Source organism: Triturus cristatus, chromosome 2_1 (assembly GCF_964204655.1).
Source record: "Triturus cristatus chromosome 2_1, aTriCri1.1, whole genome shotgun sequence".
Lineage (NCBI taxonomy): Eukaryota > Metazoa > Chordata > Amphibia > Caudata > Salamandridae > Triturus > Triturus cristatus.
In genome coordinates this window covers 1059125504-1059140020 of record NC_140581.1, presented here as the reverse complement: position 1 = coordinate 1059140020, position 14517 = coordinate 1059125504, and the positions used below count along the sequence as shown (strand labels likewise).

The 14517-nt window shown below is 47.3% G+C and overlaps 1 protein-coding gene across 2 annotated transcripts in view; it reads left to right on the top strand.

Annotated features, from left to right (window-relative positions):
* The window catches only part of C2_1H4orf54 (chromosome 2_1 C4orf54 homolog), a 53489-nt gene that overhangs the window by 23164 nt on the left and 15808 nt on the right, over window positions 1–14517 (top strand). The window contains exon 2 of one of the 2 annotated variants that reach the window (XR_014970868.1): window positions 285–389. The exons of the other annotated variant lie outside the window; for it this stretch is intronic. The gene's annotated coding sequence lies outside the window, so the exon portion shown is untranslated. The remainder of the gene's footprint in view (window positions 1–284; window positions 390–14517) is intronic. 2 annotated transcript variants of the gene reach the window in all.

Sequence of the window (14517 nt, the reverse complement as noted above, 5' to 3'; positions counted from 1 at the left end):
TAGTGTTACAAAAACTAGTATTGATTGTGTTGGCTTCACATGCCCATCACACAAGACCACTGACGTCCGAAAAATTGAACATACCTTTAATGGTAGTTAGTGCCGCACCATTAACCTTGTATGATAGTAGCATTAGACTCTTTCTTTCTGCGTGTATTATGATTTAAATGCTTACTATCTTACTATTATAATTGCACAATCAAGATGCAGTATTCACTGTCAGCACAATTGCACATGTGCGGGAAACACGAAGATTCAATGTGTGTCCTTAATTTATTTTACAGATGCAAGTAAAACGAATCGGCAAAAAATTATGCAATTCTCTATCTTCAATCTTGAAACTTCAACATTTTCTACTTTTTTTGGCTCGTGTTCTGCATACATAATGCGTAAGTTTGTGTTTTTCTACTAAAAGTATCCACCTATAAAACAACTAACATGTGGTATAATTCAACTAAGCATATGAAACCAGTTTTTTGTAATGCTGAACGCGCTAACTTCAAGGTTCAGTAAATGGTACACGTGAAACTTTTATGAAAAATAAGGTGTTTGTACAATGTACAGACGCAGCACCTCGTCTTTCATTAAAATGTACATTTAAGGGAACATGTTGTTGTGTATCCTACTCAGTGGCGGCCGGTACAGGTAAGAGTGGTGTGGCAGGGCGGGGTGAGAGGGAAGTCAACATACGGCAGGATAGGTAAAAATATATGAAAAAATAAATAAAACCACTTATCTTGCGCTTGCCGCATCGCCAAGTCTGTGATGCGGCAAGCGCAAAGTAAATGTTTATATTCAACTTTACCTATCCCGTCGTCTGTCGACTCCCCACCGCACCCTGCCCCTCCCCACCTCACCGTTCTTACCTGTTCCAGCCGCCACTGATCCTACTTTGTAAAGGTCCATGCCATGTGTGCAGTGGCGTAGCCTGGAGGGTCATGGGCCCTTGTGCTAGCAATAAAACTTAGACCCCCCAGCTGATATTGAAATGCTGCTATACTGTACTCATCACACCCCGCACCCTGGTGTCACTGCACTTGTTACACTAACGTAATTTATAGGCCTCCCCCTACTTGTCTTTCCTTCTCGCCTCCCTAACTCCACCCCAGCACTTCTCGACCAACTTCATTCATTTAATGCTCTCTTCTCGATCCCCTTCCTCAGCCTCTCACTTCCTTCTGTCCTGTCTCTGACTCATCCTCATTTCCTTCATCCCTTCTCTCATTATTTCTGGTTCCTTCCTTTTCTTTTTCCCTTGCCTAATTTGCTAATCCTTAAATCCTTTCTCTTTCTCACTTAACCTTATTACTTACTCCCTTTCTAACACTTTTTCCTGCTATTCTCCCCATTCTTCCACCCTCTCCTTTTCTTTCATCCCGTTCTCTACCTTCTTCATTTTTCCTTTATCCTCTACTCCCTCTGTATTATTCCCTATAAAAAGTGAACACAGCCAAGCAGTACCTAAACTGTAAAAAAATAAGTACCAGTGCCCTTGTCAGGAGATCAGTGCGTTTTGCACTTACCATTGCACCTGCCAGCACTGCAGGTAAAAACAACTAACCAACACGCTGTTACAAGTGTGACAGAATTAATAAACAACTATTGTTGTTCTCATCTCTAAATTAGATAGATAGACAGCGCCATCATGTGTCAAACTGTCATAAGTGCTGGTGTTAACAATGAAGTAAGTGCCGGTGCCGAGCACTGTAAACCATCGGCTCAAATTAAGCACAGCAGCCATGCTCCTGGCATCTAAAAAAAAATCAGATCAGGGAGCCTTTGAAATAACTTCAGCTGGTGTAGGGCAGACTCCGCCCCCTCCCGCCCCTGAGCCCAGGTGCATTGCACCGTCTGCACCAGTGGTAGGTACTCCCCTCTGTTTTGGCAGTTCTAACAGTTTTTTAATGTCAGTGGTGCACTACACATCTTTTCTTGGAGTTATTGTGTGTTGATTGAGTTCTTTAACTTTTGGTTTTAGATTTGGTTTGGAACAATAGAAGGCCACAGTTATATTCCCTACACTGCGCATTAAATCTCATGGACATCTGCAAACTATCTGATAATGATATCATAATAGTTATCCAAACCCAACCAAATGTCATCAGCGTTTCATAAATACTTGTTCTTGGTTGATGATTTTTTAGTGATGCTGGATTGGTCAGATGCTTCATTATAAGTTACTAATATTATATGTTGTATCTGAAATCCAAAGGTGCATTAAATTCCATACACCTCTGAATTTTATATGAATTCGTAGAATTAGCGTTCAGACCTCTCCTTTAGCCTCGTAGTCATCAACTGCCCCAGAAGTTCCATCCTTTATCTCTCTCTTAATCTGGACCAAGCAAAGCCATGAAACAGACAATGAATGAGTCCATCGGGAAATGATGAAAACACTTTTTAGCAAATATTATTATAACTACCAAAGCAGGCCTGCCAGCAAACAAAAGGAGGAGAAACCCACGGAAAGATGCCATACATACAAAAAATGTCTTAATGATTGTGGCCCACAGTATCACCTTTTAACCCGTCCTTCAGGGTACATTACCAAAGAGCATACACACGCACCTCAAACCGTATCTGGAGATCAGCGTACAAAGATGACACCTTTTTTTTATAATGAAACAGATTATAATTCAGATCGATCTACAAACGCGCCTTGTGATGTGCTGGTCGTCCCACGACATGATGCCTTAACAGCAGGCAGTGGCGGCTCGCCCATTAGGGCGTGGAGGCGTCGCCCCACTGCTTTCTCGCGGTGCGAGAAGGCAGAAACATAAACGGTAAAAACTACCATTTATGTTTCTGCCTTCTCGCATTGCGAGAAAGCAGAAGTGCCGCTTTGTCTGGTTGGGGGCGGGAGGGTGGGCGGTCCTGCTCGAGGGCAGGGGGGGAGTGGCTTACCCACTGTTGTGGCTACTGACTGTTTGGTCTGCCCTGGAGCCGACCAAACAGTCAGTACCCACAACAGTGGGTATGCCACTCCCCCACTGCCCAAGAGCAGGACCGCCCATTCTCCCTTGTTCTCTACGCAGAAAAAATGTCCCGGCTGGGGCGCTCGCCTGCTGCGCCTACCAGCCTTGTGATTGGCTTCATGGCTTGAGTTGCATTGCGTAGGGGAGGGCAGGAACACGCAGACTCACCAGTGCAGCGTGACCAGCCTTAAGCGGAGGCAACTCAGGTAGATTTATCTGCGCTATTCACCGTACAGCTGCCGAGTTCAGGATGAAAATACAAGCAGCAATGGTTGTCAAAGTAAGACGCTGAGCCTTTTATTATATATGTATTGAGAGCAAATATTTTTAGGAATCCAAAGCCCACAAAAAATTGAGATTTTGAATCTGAAGTGTTTCAGTACCACTCTGGATAAGTGACACCAGATTTGCTCATTGCCTGGCTTTGTTTAGGTTATAATCTGTTACATTAGAGTCCATCAGACATGCATTTCTTTGAAAGAGGGCTGGGCTCATATCAAAATTCTTGCTGCGCAATAAATCACCAGTGAACGGGGAAAAAGGGCGCTTTAATTTTTCCCAGGGACTGGTGAGACTATGGAAGAGAGCAGCATGCATGGAAAAAGCCCGCTCAATATAAGAAGTTTCGAGAATGTCAAGTCATTAATGTCTACTCTCCCGTAACGAGGCGGTGCAGCCAATGGCGCGGCCGAGGGGACACACATCCGAGCACTTCCTCCCTCTGAAGTGCCAGCTTTTCACTGCCCGTCGCCCTGCGGGACCGGCGGCGAGGTAATTGCGGGCCTGGCATGGTGCTGCTCCGGGAGGGAGCTGTCAGTTCCTTCGCAGATAGTGCGGGCCCCAGCCCCTCCCCTGCCCGCCAAAAATGACCTAATTACACGGAGCCCTCTCTGGCCGGTGAGTGATGGAGGCGCATACCTTCTTCCCTGACACTGGGCATGTCTGCCGACCGTCATTATTACTTTATCAACTGACTAGCCAGTACAGCAATCTACTGAAAGACAGCATTGCTGCCGTCATGGGTAATCGCATATTTCTCGTGTTGAGGGCCTGAGTTTGGAATAAAAAAAAACAGAATTTCACGCTTTGAGCCCTGTCCATTTTATCTGTTTTTTTTTTTTTAGATGTTTACTCGTTGCCTGCGAGGCTTTGAAATTTTTTGTGAGCGGGGTTTAAAAGCTTAATGATTATGTGGGAAATATCATATTACCATAGGAAAGTCATGGTGGAATTGCTAGAGGAAGCCTATTTTAACATGACTGCCGCTTGTATAGTTGGGCCTCAGGCCCACATAGTAATAAAGGACGGACACAGACACTCTGCAGGGTGGTGTAACAACTGCCCAGGGCATGAGCGCCCGGCCCCTTTTATTGGTAGGGTCACCTGACTGCTGACGCCTGTGGTGGGTGGGTGTGAAGTGTGTATTACATCACTGGTGGAACACTAGAGCGTGCCTAGCTAGACACTACATCCCCCCACCTTTAATGAAAAGAAAAATAACAGTCCAACCTGGAACAACATAAACACACAACGGATAGTACTGAATCAGTTTCTTCAGGCCATCAGCCAGGCGGTGCTGGAGCCTTGGACGGCATGGTCATGATGTTTTTGTTGGCCGTGGCAAGGTGTTTAGGCCGGTCTGGTCTCGCAGCATCGAAGTCCCTGTATGAAGGTCCAGCATCAGTGCATTGAGAGCTGTGGTGAGGTCGACTCTGGAAGATCTCTGTATGTAAAGCCTTTATCTGGAGGCGGCGTGGTTGATGGTCTTCTTTGCTTCTGACTGCCAAGCTACTTCCGGTTTGCCTCTTTCACTCACACTCTTCTCCCATTGGAGCCTCCTGGAGAGTTTTCCCGCTGGGCTGCCCTGGAGCCGTGTGGACCGTGAGTGTGCTCTACTTCGGGTTGCTGCAGGTTGACAGTGACACACAGACGGGTCCTGGGTGGCTCGCCTCGTGGAACTCCGGTGATTGTTCTTCAGTTGGGCCGCAGGCGGCGGTCTGATCTTGTGGAGCAAGGACTGGAAGGGCTTCGCATTTTGCCTTTATCTTGCTGAGGCTGTCCGTCACCCGTGGCATCTGCGGTGAGATGCAGGGATGTCATGTGACTCGGGTCGCCGATGTTTGGGACTGACTAGTCGGGCGGGGAAGCATTGGAGAGATACTCGCTTCGCGCTAGTTGCGGCTTGCGTTTGGTTCTTTTCCGTGGGCTGTCTCCCGGGACGTCGGTCTGGCGAGTGGCTGTCTGGTGTCTCGGGGTGCGCTCATATTGTGGTGATATGAGCCCTCTGCCTTGTCGCTCTGTTCCTTTTCTCCTGCACACCCGTGATGGTTATCTGCCCTGTGGCACTTAGTCGCTGTTCCTTCTCCCTTCGTGGAGTGGCTGGCGTTATGCCACTCTCTTCTCCTCCATTCGATCAGGATCCCACGTGGAGGTGATATCCTGCCAGACGTCTCATGTTGACGTCACATGGACACCTCGCTGGCCGCGTCGTCGTCCAAACAGTTTCACCTTCCCTGTGGGCCTGTCTCAGGTCTGTCCTGTCAGTAGGACTTGTACTTCCTCTTGGGGACTTTCGTTGCAACCATCTCTGTGAGAAGGTCTTGCTCTTCTGCCCTCTTTGGGGTCTTCTTCAATTCTGCCCTCTTCGGGGTCTTCTGGGATTCTGCCCTCTTCGGGTCTTCTTCGATTCTGCACTCTTCGGGGTCTTCTTCAATTCTGCCCTCTTCGGGGTCTTCTTCAATTCTGCCCTCCTCGGGTCTTCTTCGATTCTGCCCTCTTCAGGGTCTTCTTCAATTCTGCCCTCCTCGGGTCTTCTTCAATTCTGCCCTCCTCGGGTCTTCTTCGATTCTGCCCTCTTCGGGGTCTTCTTCAATTCTGCCCTCCTCGGGTCTTCTTCAATTCTGCCCTCCTCGGGTCTTCTTCGATTCTGCCCTCTTCGGGGTCTTCTTCAATTCTGCCCTCTTCGGGGTCTTCTTCAATTCTGCCCTCTTCAGGCCGTCTGTGCTTCTGGTGGTCTAACTGACCACTTCTTCAACCTCTTTCTGGTCGCCTCTGCTTGGCGCGCATCCGACTGCGCCTTTCGCTCGTTTTCTCCACTGAATGCGCTTGTTGCACATTTTGTTCAGTTTTCTGTGTCTGAGACTGTAGCAGCTGTTCCTGTGCTGCTGCACACTTGCTTGATGTTGTATTTTCCTTTTCAACGTCTGCGTATGGAGTTGCCTCTCTTTTTCCAGTCTCTGCATGACCTGGCAGTCTTCATTGTGATCTAACTACGGTGTACAGTCTTTTCTTTAGTGCTCTCCTCCCATCACTTGTGTTTCTTTCTTTTGCACTGTGCCCTGTGGGGGCTTTCATCTAGCACGGGACACCACTGTAGTAGGGGCTGCTTTGTCCCCCCCTGCTGTCACTTAGTCTTTTTTCACCTTTGCCTCAATTGCTGTTTCTATTGTAGCAGCATGCAACTGTCTTTCCGTGCACTCTCCTTCAACACTGTGCTCTTTTCTTAGAGGTGGTCCCCTCAGCAGCCAGCAGGTGGCATTGCCGCTTTAAGCCCCACTACTTAGGCATCGCCGCTTTAAGGATCCCAATCAGTTTCTCAGGCTGCTGACTTTGCAGATCTCCTCCGGTGCTTTGATTGCGGGCTTACTGGAGTTAAGGATTTCCCAGCCACATGATGGGCACTTTCTCAGACGGATATTTCCTCTGGGAAGCACGCTTGTTGCCAGCCTCGGCAGGACCTTCTTCACCGCAGTGAGTCTTGTTTCTTTAGTGGGGCCAAGCAGTCAGGCCAGGTGCAACTTCAGTGGATTACATGGAGAGACACTTCTTGCCACTTCCGACGGCTGCAGTTGATTATTCGCAGTACGTGCTGCAGATAATTACTTTCAATTCTCCCTTGCTTTGATTACTGCATTACTCTACCCGCCCTCCGCAGTCTTCTTCCACTTCCCTCGCTGTGTGGAGAAGTAGGGGGGAGGGGCTAGAACCGGTGCCGGAACTTCCTTGCTCCGCTACTGGCAGAGCTCCTCTTCCTCGCGGGTAGCTACTCCGTTCTCCCTCCTCTGCGTGGCAGGCTTGCCTTCCACCTTCAAGGCAGGAGGGCCCCTACAGACCTCCTGTGCTCTTGTAAGCAGGCGGCGGAAGCGTGCCATGGCTCCCTTTACTCGCCCTACAGTCGGCGTCAGGGTAGTCTGGCCTCGCAGGGCTTACCTCGTGGGGGACGGCACCGCTGTAAACTCTTCAATTGGGGGTGGGCTCCCGCTTATCTTCTTCACCCCGGGGCTTCTCACATTCCCCGCAGCTCTTCCAACAATAGCTTCACCATCCGCAAGGGGGGTGCCCTTAACACGAGCCGCACACATCCCCTTTCACACCACCTTCACAAACGGCAGCTGCACACGCGGACACATCCCACCCTCGTCGCCACTGTACAGTTGGGCCTCAGGCCCACATAGTAATAAAGGACGGACACAGACACTCTGCAGGGTGGTGTAACAACTGCCCAGGGCATGAGCGCCCGGCCCCTTTTATTGGTAGCGTCACCTGACTGGTGACGCCTGTGGTGGGTGGGTGTGAAGTGTGTATTACATCACTGGTGAACACTAGAGCGTGCCTAGCTAGACACTACACCGCTCTTACACTGAAACATGACGTGTAATATTAGTGAGGAAGTTGGGCAGATTGGCTCCATATTTCAAAAACAGGAATTGCAGTTTTCAGATGGATTTTGGCTCTGAGTTGCTTTCCTCCAGGGACGAGTCTCCAGCTTCTCGAAGAATCGGTGCTTCGCCTACAGCTAAGTTTTGTGCTTGTGCGGTTGATTTTCACTGCTCTACGTGTCATGTTGTCCTGAATAAGTAGTGTCTGTCACTCTGTCTGGGATCTTGCGGGACAGAAATCAATTAATTAAACATTCCCAGTATAATTAAACATTTCCAGTATAATTAACGGCAATGTAACTGCATTGCGGTGGCCAACAACTTCTTTGTCATTCTGTATTACCCCGCGCACTGCTGTCTCACTGCCATAGTTACGTTCTGTACCCAAGAGTATTGCTGATGATTGGTTGAGATTTGAACGGGCACCTTTCAATGATTGTCTTCCTGGTTCAGTTCTAAGCATCCCTGCTTGATTAAACTATCTTCTAAACCCATCGTTTCTTTAGCTAGGACAGTTTCTCAGTGAAAGGTAGTTATTACATTCAGATGAAAAATAGTGACTTTTAATCGGAACATTACAGTGTTTTGTTATGTCAGCATCATGTCTAGGTACAAAGCATACAAAATATGAATGTCGCAATCAAATTTGTCCTTCGTCAGTGGCAGTGAGTGATTGGTAGTAGTGTGGCTAGGTTTAGGTGAGTGGGTGACTATGAAATTGATAACTTGGGTGGCTTTGGAAAGGTAGTGGTCTGAGTGGCGATATAGGAGTTGAGTGAAAGTGGCAGTGGGGAGGTCATGGTGTCAGGAGAACGCATAGCGTGGGTAATAGTGAAAGTGGCCCTCAGTAAGAGGCGGTGTTAGTGGTTTAGTGCCAATGAGTCTCTAAGTGTGTCAATTATAATGTAATTGGCAGTAGATGACTACTGTTGAGGGTGATTGTTTGCTAATGATGATACAGACCATCAGGGAAATAGTTATAAACATGTTTATGATGGCTGAAGGTGTTTGAACCTGTTGATGGGGTTGGGCAGAGTTGAGATTCTGGGTGGGTGCACACTATTTCAAGACTATACGTTCCCACTGCTTTATAAGCCTGGCTTAATCATGGAATACATTTGCTTTAAACTGCACCATTTGCCAATCTTTTTCCAATTTTCTCTTGGGAGGAGGACCCAACCTGTACCCCACTTTTGCTCGCTTCGCTTGCTGCTTAAAAGTCATGCCCAACTTTTCCGCCCCACTGCTTTCAAATGTCACCAGCCGCCACTGACAGCAGGGTCGGACTGGCAATCAGTACAATGCCCAATGGGCTGGGCTGACAGGACAGTGCTTGGGCCGGTTGTTTGACTGTTTGTGGTTCTAGTTTATATGGTCTGTGAGCCGGTGTCTACTGTTGATTTTTCTGATACATATTACTAAAAATATTGCTTGTAGCAAGCATACATGCATGCAGTCTCCCACTCTTTGTAAAGCACCTGCAGAGCATGACTTTACAAGTTCAAAACTACCCTGATTTGCAAATGTGGTTCATTTTTTTAGCTAATATACTTTATTAGCTATTATACCTTTTTTGGCGCCTGGGTCTATTTTCTGTCCCAGTCCAGCCCTGCTTAACACACTAATACAAACCCAGTTCACAGGCACCCATTCAGCAGAAAAGGGCATCTAACCACTAGAAAGGGATGATAATATTCAGCAAGCAAACACACACAATGAACCATATATGTAAGTTGAAAAGACACTGAACAACGACGAGTACATGCAGACACAGAGCTTCAGTCAAATCCATGAGGGTGTAGCATGCCACTGGGAACTTCCTCCTCCAGAGAGACAACACACACACATAAAAACACATCCACAGCAAGCATGTCGGACACTGATACTATGAAACCACATCCAAACACCTCAAACGTACCAAGGTGGACATCATGCAAACACCACTACAGCCAATCGTAACTGATACAACCATTTTACAGTGCCCTTCTAAAAGCCCGTAACCAGACCAGTACAGGGTGTACATGGCCCACCATTGCAATTTACCCCCTAAGAATTTCGGTGAACAACAGCTAGTACATTGTCCATCTAGGTGTCTCAAGGTGGAAGGTGCACAGCAAACTCTCCTGTGGCATAACTCTTGCCAATCTAAAAACCTCCACACCACAATGCAGGATATCCTCTTGGGCGGTGCAGGATTGGAGGACAGGTTAAACCTAGCAATACACGTCTGATGACATATTTTCATCTCGCGCTCATTCAAAGCTATGCCTGCCCCTGTACCCCTTGTGAACTCTTAACAATTCCAGTTGAATAGCATCATTGACATCAAAAGATGTCTGTGTGCCAGTCACGTCACTGTAGAACCATACTACTTTGCACCTGCCCATTACATTTAGCAAACACACCTGAAGCACATCAACATCAGTTCTTATAGGAAACCTGTTCCCTGCCCATGAAAGCCCAACATGAATACAAGCCTTCTCATCAACGATTCTGAATGAAGCAGTGCCATAGATCAACCCCCAAAATGTGCCAAAGATGCCCACACAAAGTGATAACCCGTGGATGCCTACTGCATAGCCCGAGGAGACACAGCAACAAGACAGCCAGCCTCCGAAGGGAAAATGAGTAACCCATACTTCACGATCAGGGAACCAAGAAGAGACTAGAACCACAGTAGCCACCAGGATGAGGCAGGCAACAAGCAGCAAGGTAAAGAACTTTAGCAAGGATGGAAATGTGATTGTTGCAGAGGAGAGAAAGCTGTAGCATTCAGGCAAGAAGAGCCTTCTTCAGGAAATGTCTCAGTGCACAACAGACATAAGCATTTCTCTGGCACGACACAGCAAAGTCCAAGTGTGGTACAAGTCAAAACCATATTTCGCCACATGGCGCTGCTGGTGAAAAACGAATAGTCAAAGGACTTGAACAACGTTCAGACTCGCCTTGAAACAAGTCAAAGGAGAAAACGGCGCATAGACAAAAAAGTATACATAGACTTGAGCTACCAGTATGACTTTATTCCTAAGCAAAACAGCCGATGATAGGGGGCCAAATTAACCAAGGCTGAAGTTGTATAGAGACATCCAAAACCATGACTATAAAACACTGCAAACCCAAGGCCGAGCCTTTTTGAGTCATATTCAGTTTAGGAAAGCGATAGGTAGTAACAGGAGGCTGGTTGTGCTGTGCAGTTAGGTCCATATGCAGGGGTTTCCTATCTTATCTGATGAAGTGCAGTGATCTGTCCCTCTAAGATAAATCCTCCAGGAACATTTACAGCAGGTCCGAAACTGCTACACCCAGCGCAGTGGTACAGAGAGGAGAGCAAGTTCATCTTACCCCACCACTGATTACCCCAAATGCAATTTTCAATAAATGGTGCCAGCATTAAAGCACGGAACACTCACACTGGCTGAGCAGCTAGAGATAAGGTGAAAGGGAGCATAACAGCATAACATGAGAATACTACACACTATCAGTCCGCAAAGTGCATGCTTGACATCACCCCGTCTCTATACTTTGCCTATCCAGCATGGGCACAGTCAGGACTTTAAGTGGGATGAAAAAACTGGGGGGTCTCTTAAAGGGGCGTGGCCAATGTAATTAAGGGCACGGCTTAAAAACACCTAAGCAAAAAAATCTGTGCTTAGCAGAGACTTGAATTTTGCTGTTTTGGTCATTGCATTCAGATATATGATACAACAATTAGCATCATACCTACAACAAGTCAGGACTATTGACTTCGTCAAGGGTTGTTAGCTGCATCAGATAAATAAGCAACAACTATGGATTGTATATAATATTGCAAAAGCTTCCACTTAAAGCCCTGGTGACACCACAACGATGTTGTAGCTCCTCAGTTTCAATACACAAAGGGAAATCCAGAGAGAATATTATTATCTTTAATGGATTTCCCTTCCCCTACAACTCTCACCTGGCATGACGTCATGCTGTAACTTATCCACTAGGGAGAAGTGAGCAGTGTGAGCACGCGCACATCGATGTGTCTGCTGTCACTTCAGTCGGAAAGAACCAGACCAACTGTGCCAGGGCACAAAACAGAGCCCGATAGAGAACCGTTTCGAGGCCTCCCCTAAAAATCTGCCGGTGCTCAGCACCGGTGAGACCCGGCCCACTTAAAGCCCTGGGCACAGTGCTCCAAGATGGATGCTCATGTTGATGCCCAAGATGTGCATGAACCTCCATGGAATGCCTACAGTCTCGCTTGCAATAAGCATCTCAATCAGATACTAAGAATCAACAAGCCACTTTCCCAAGCATTTACCACATGTCCCCTCAGCAAGGTGCATACTCACTCTACCCTTTGCACTTGGACATAGATTCTTACATGGTTTAATCTCCCCTCCGTCTAGAGACAAGCTCCTAGAGTCAAGCTTGCCACAGCCACAGGTTACAACTGCATGATCATTTTATTTATTTATTTATTTATTTTAGGAGTTTTATGTAGCATTGACATGACCCATGGGGTATCAGAGCGCTTTACAGCAATAAACACGACAGAATCATAAACAGCCATAGTACACTAATAAACAGAGATTCTAGATAGTTTTCAATTCTAAATAATGGCGTAAAAGTTCAGTTCAGGCAGAGTGAAGAGGTTTGATTGAGAAGTTGCGGATCAGAGCAGTGAGGAGCTTTGTGGCAGTGGTAAGCCGTCATTAGTGGGGGATGAAGAGGTGACATAGACCGGCTATTGTCCAGAGGGATAGAGATGACGGTTGAGGAGAAATTCTTTTAATTGCGTCTTGATGCTCGTAATGGAGGGATTGGTTCTAATATGTACTGGGAGAGAGTTCCAGATTTTAGGGGCGTTGCCAGAGAAAGAGTGGGACAGGGTGTTTTGTTTGCATCATAAAATACAGTATCAGGTGAGGAGATGTCACAGAGTCCCAGGCATAGAGATGGACCTTATCTTGGGACTTTTGCTGAGGGGGTGGTAAAAGTCATTGACCGTACGACTGGGTTAAGCAGGGTATAATGCAATATGTCCAAAATGGCAAAAGGAATCTTCGGGTTGGGCACGGGACGGGTTGATCAGAGAAACCACAGGGGTCTGTGTAAGTGGCAGAATTCTCCAGGATCAAAAGACTCAATGGCGCATGCAGTGGTGGGAGTAAGGCACAGGTGAGAACAAGGACAAACTGGGTAGCCATTCCCTCCGAGCACACCAGTCGTGGGGCCTGAATTAGATCAAGAGTGATATTTCTTCTTAATAGGATGCTATGTGCCTGGGGAAACTGCCAATGTGTGCCAGGTGATAGATAGGAGATTATAGAGGAATAAACACATTAGGAGGGGGCATGTTTGCATGAGCCACAGCGCATCATTGGAATGGAAATCTGGGAGAGCTGCAGTGTTCGATGTGCAATGGAAAAGTCTGGTGTTGTGGAGGAAATGAATGATGCTGTGAGAAAGCAGTACCTTTTGACTGTGAACACCATCACCTACCCCACTCTATAGGGATGGGTCTGTGTTCGTAGGCCAGAACCGTTTTCTAGTTACTGCCTCTGTCCTTACCCCCTCTTACCTCTAGACTGGCAAAACAGCAGCACTGGACGGGCCCAGTCTGATAGCTGTGGTGCCCATGGTCTCCCATGGCAGTTGTCAGAAGCCTCCTGAGAGGCTCCACTACTCCATGAACTTCTATAAATGCTGATAAGTACCTGTGCAGAACACCATTCCTGAGATTAGGAATGCTCTGCCTACAGATGCCAGCGTGATTTCGTCGACCGCCGCCTTAAAAAAGAAGTGAAACCATTTCTGATGAACAAGTGTTTGCCCTAGGAGTACATCTTTCGTATATTGATTCTATGCCTTCCTGTTATTCATCTGCTGATGCTGACTACTACTTTTCTGACTCCGTTTGGTGGTAAAGTTTATTAATTTGATAATCCTCAGTGTCTGTTCCTCGCTCGTATATGTGTTTGATTCCTAATCCCACATCTATATCCTACTTACCCCTTCATGTAAAGCACTCTTATACCGACTATGGTCTTTTTCACACTAGATAAAACTTTATAAATTATTAAATTAGTATCTGTTCCACACATTGATGTAGCAGTTTCCTAATCCCCTCTCACCATGGTTGTCAAAGTGTTGGCCTGCTTCTGGTCATCTCTGGTAGGAGTCCTCTATTGCAGAGCATGATGCAAACTGTTGCAGGTTCTGGTTTTTTTTGGGCATATCTGTTGCCTACATGTGCTTTGATTGAATCCCTCTCAATTGTTCATCTTGTGCCAGCGTGGAAAGTTGTACCTCTTCGGTTACCTATTAACCAATGTAGCCAGTGTTTAATTTAAGCTGGTGTTTGCCGGTGGAACCCGCTAGCCCTCATTTTTAGACACCAGCACTTATTTTTCCTCATCAGAGTTGGCCCAGACCATCAACAAGTTGTACCTCGATGGGTCTGGCTACGGAGCTCCACGCCTCCGTGTAGTCACGGGTGATCCGCGACTCCGCCCCCCCCCGGCAATGGCGGTGGTTGGTTTCTGAGCCTCGGAGAGCTTCTTCCATTGGGGGAATGCTGGCGTTCTGCTTCTGGTACGTGGTGCGCGAGGTGCGCAAAGTCCGGTTTCGTGTGAGGAAGGGACTGTGAGGCAAATAGCAACGGAGAATCTACAGCGAAGAAATCTTCTTTCGCGCCCTTTTCGATGGTGAAATCGGCTCGGAGTTGCAGCGCTTCCTGAGGCTCTCCCCCTCCACCTGGGGCCCGCTCTTGTGACAGCAGCTGCTGGGAGGTCGCTTGACAGCCACACAGCGCAATTTCAAAGCAAAGCGACGCTGCCAAAAGCCTAAAGGGGAAGGGGGAAAAAAACGGAAACGAGGAGGTGAGGAGGAGGGTAGGAGGAGTTGGACAGAAA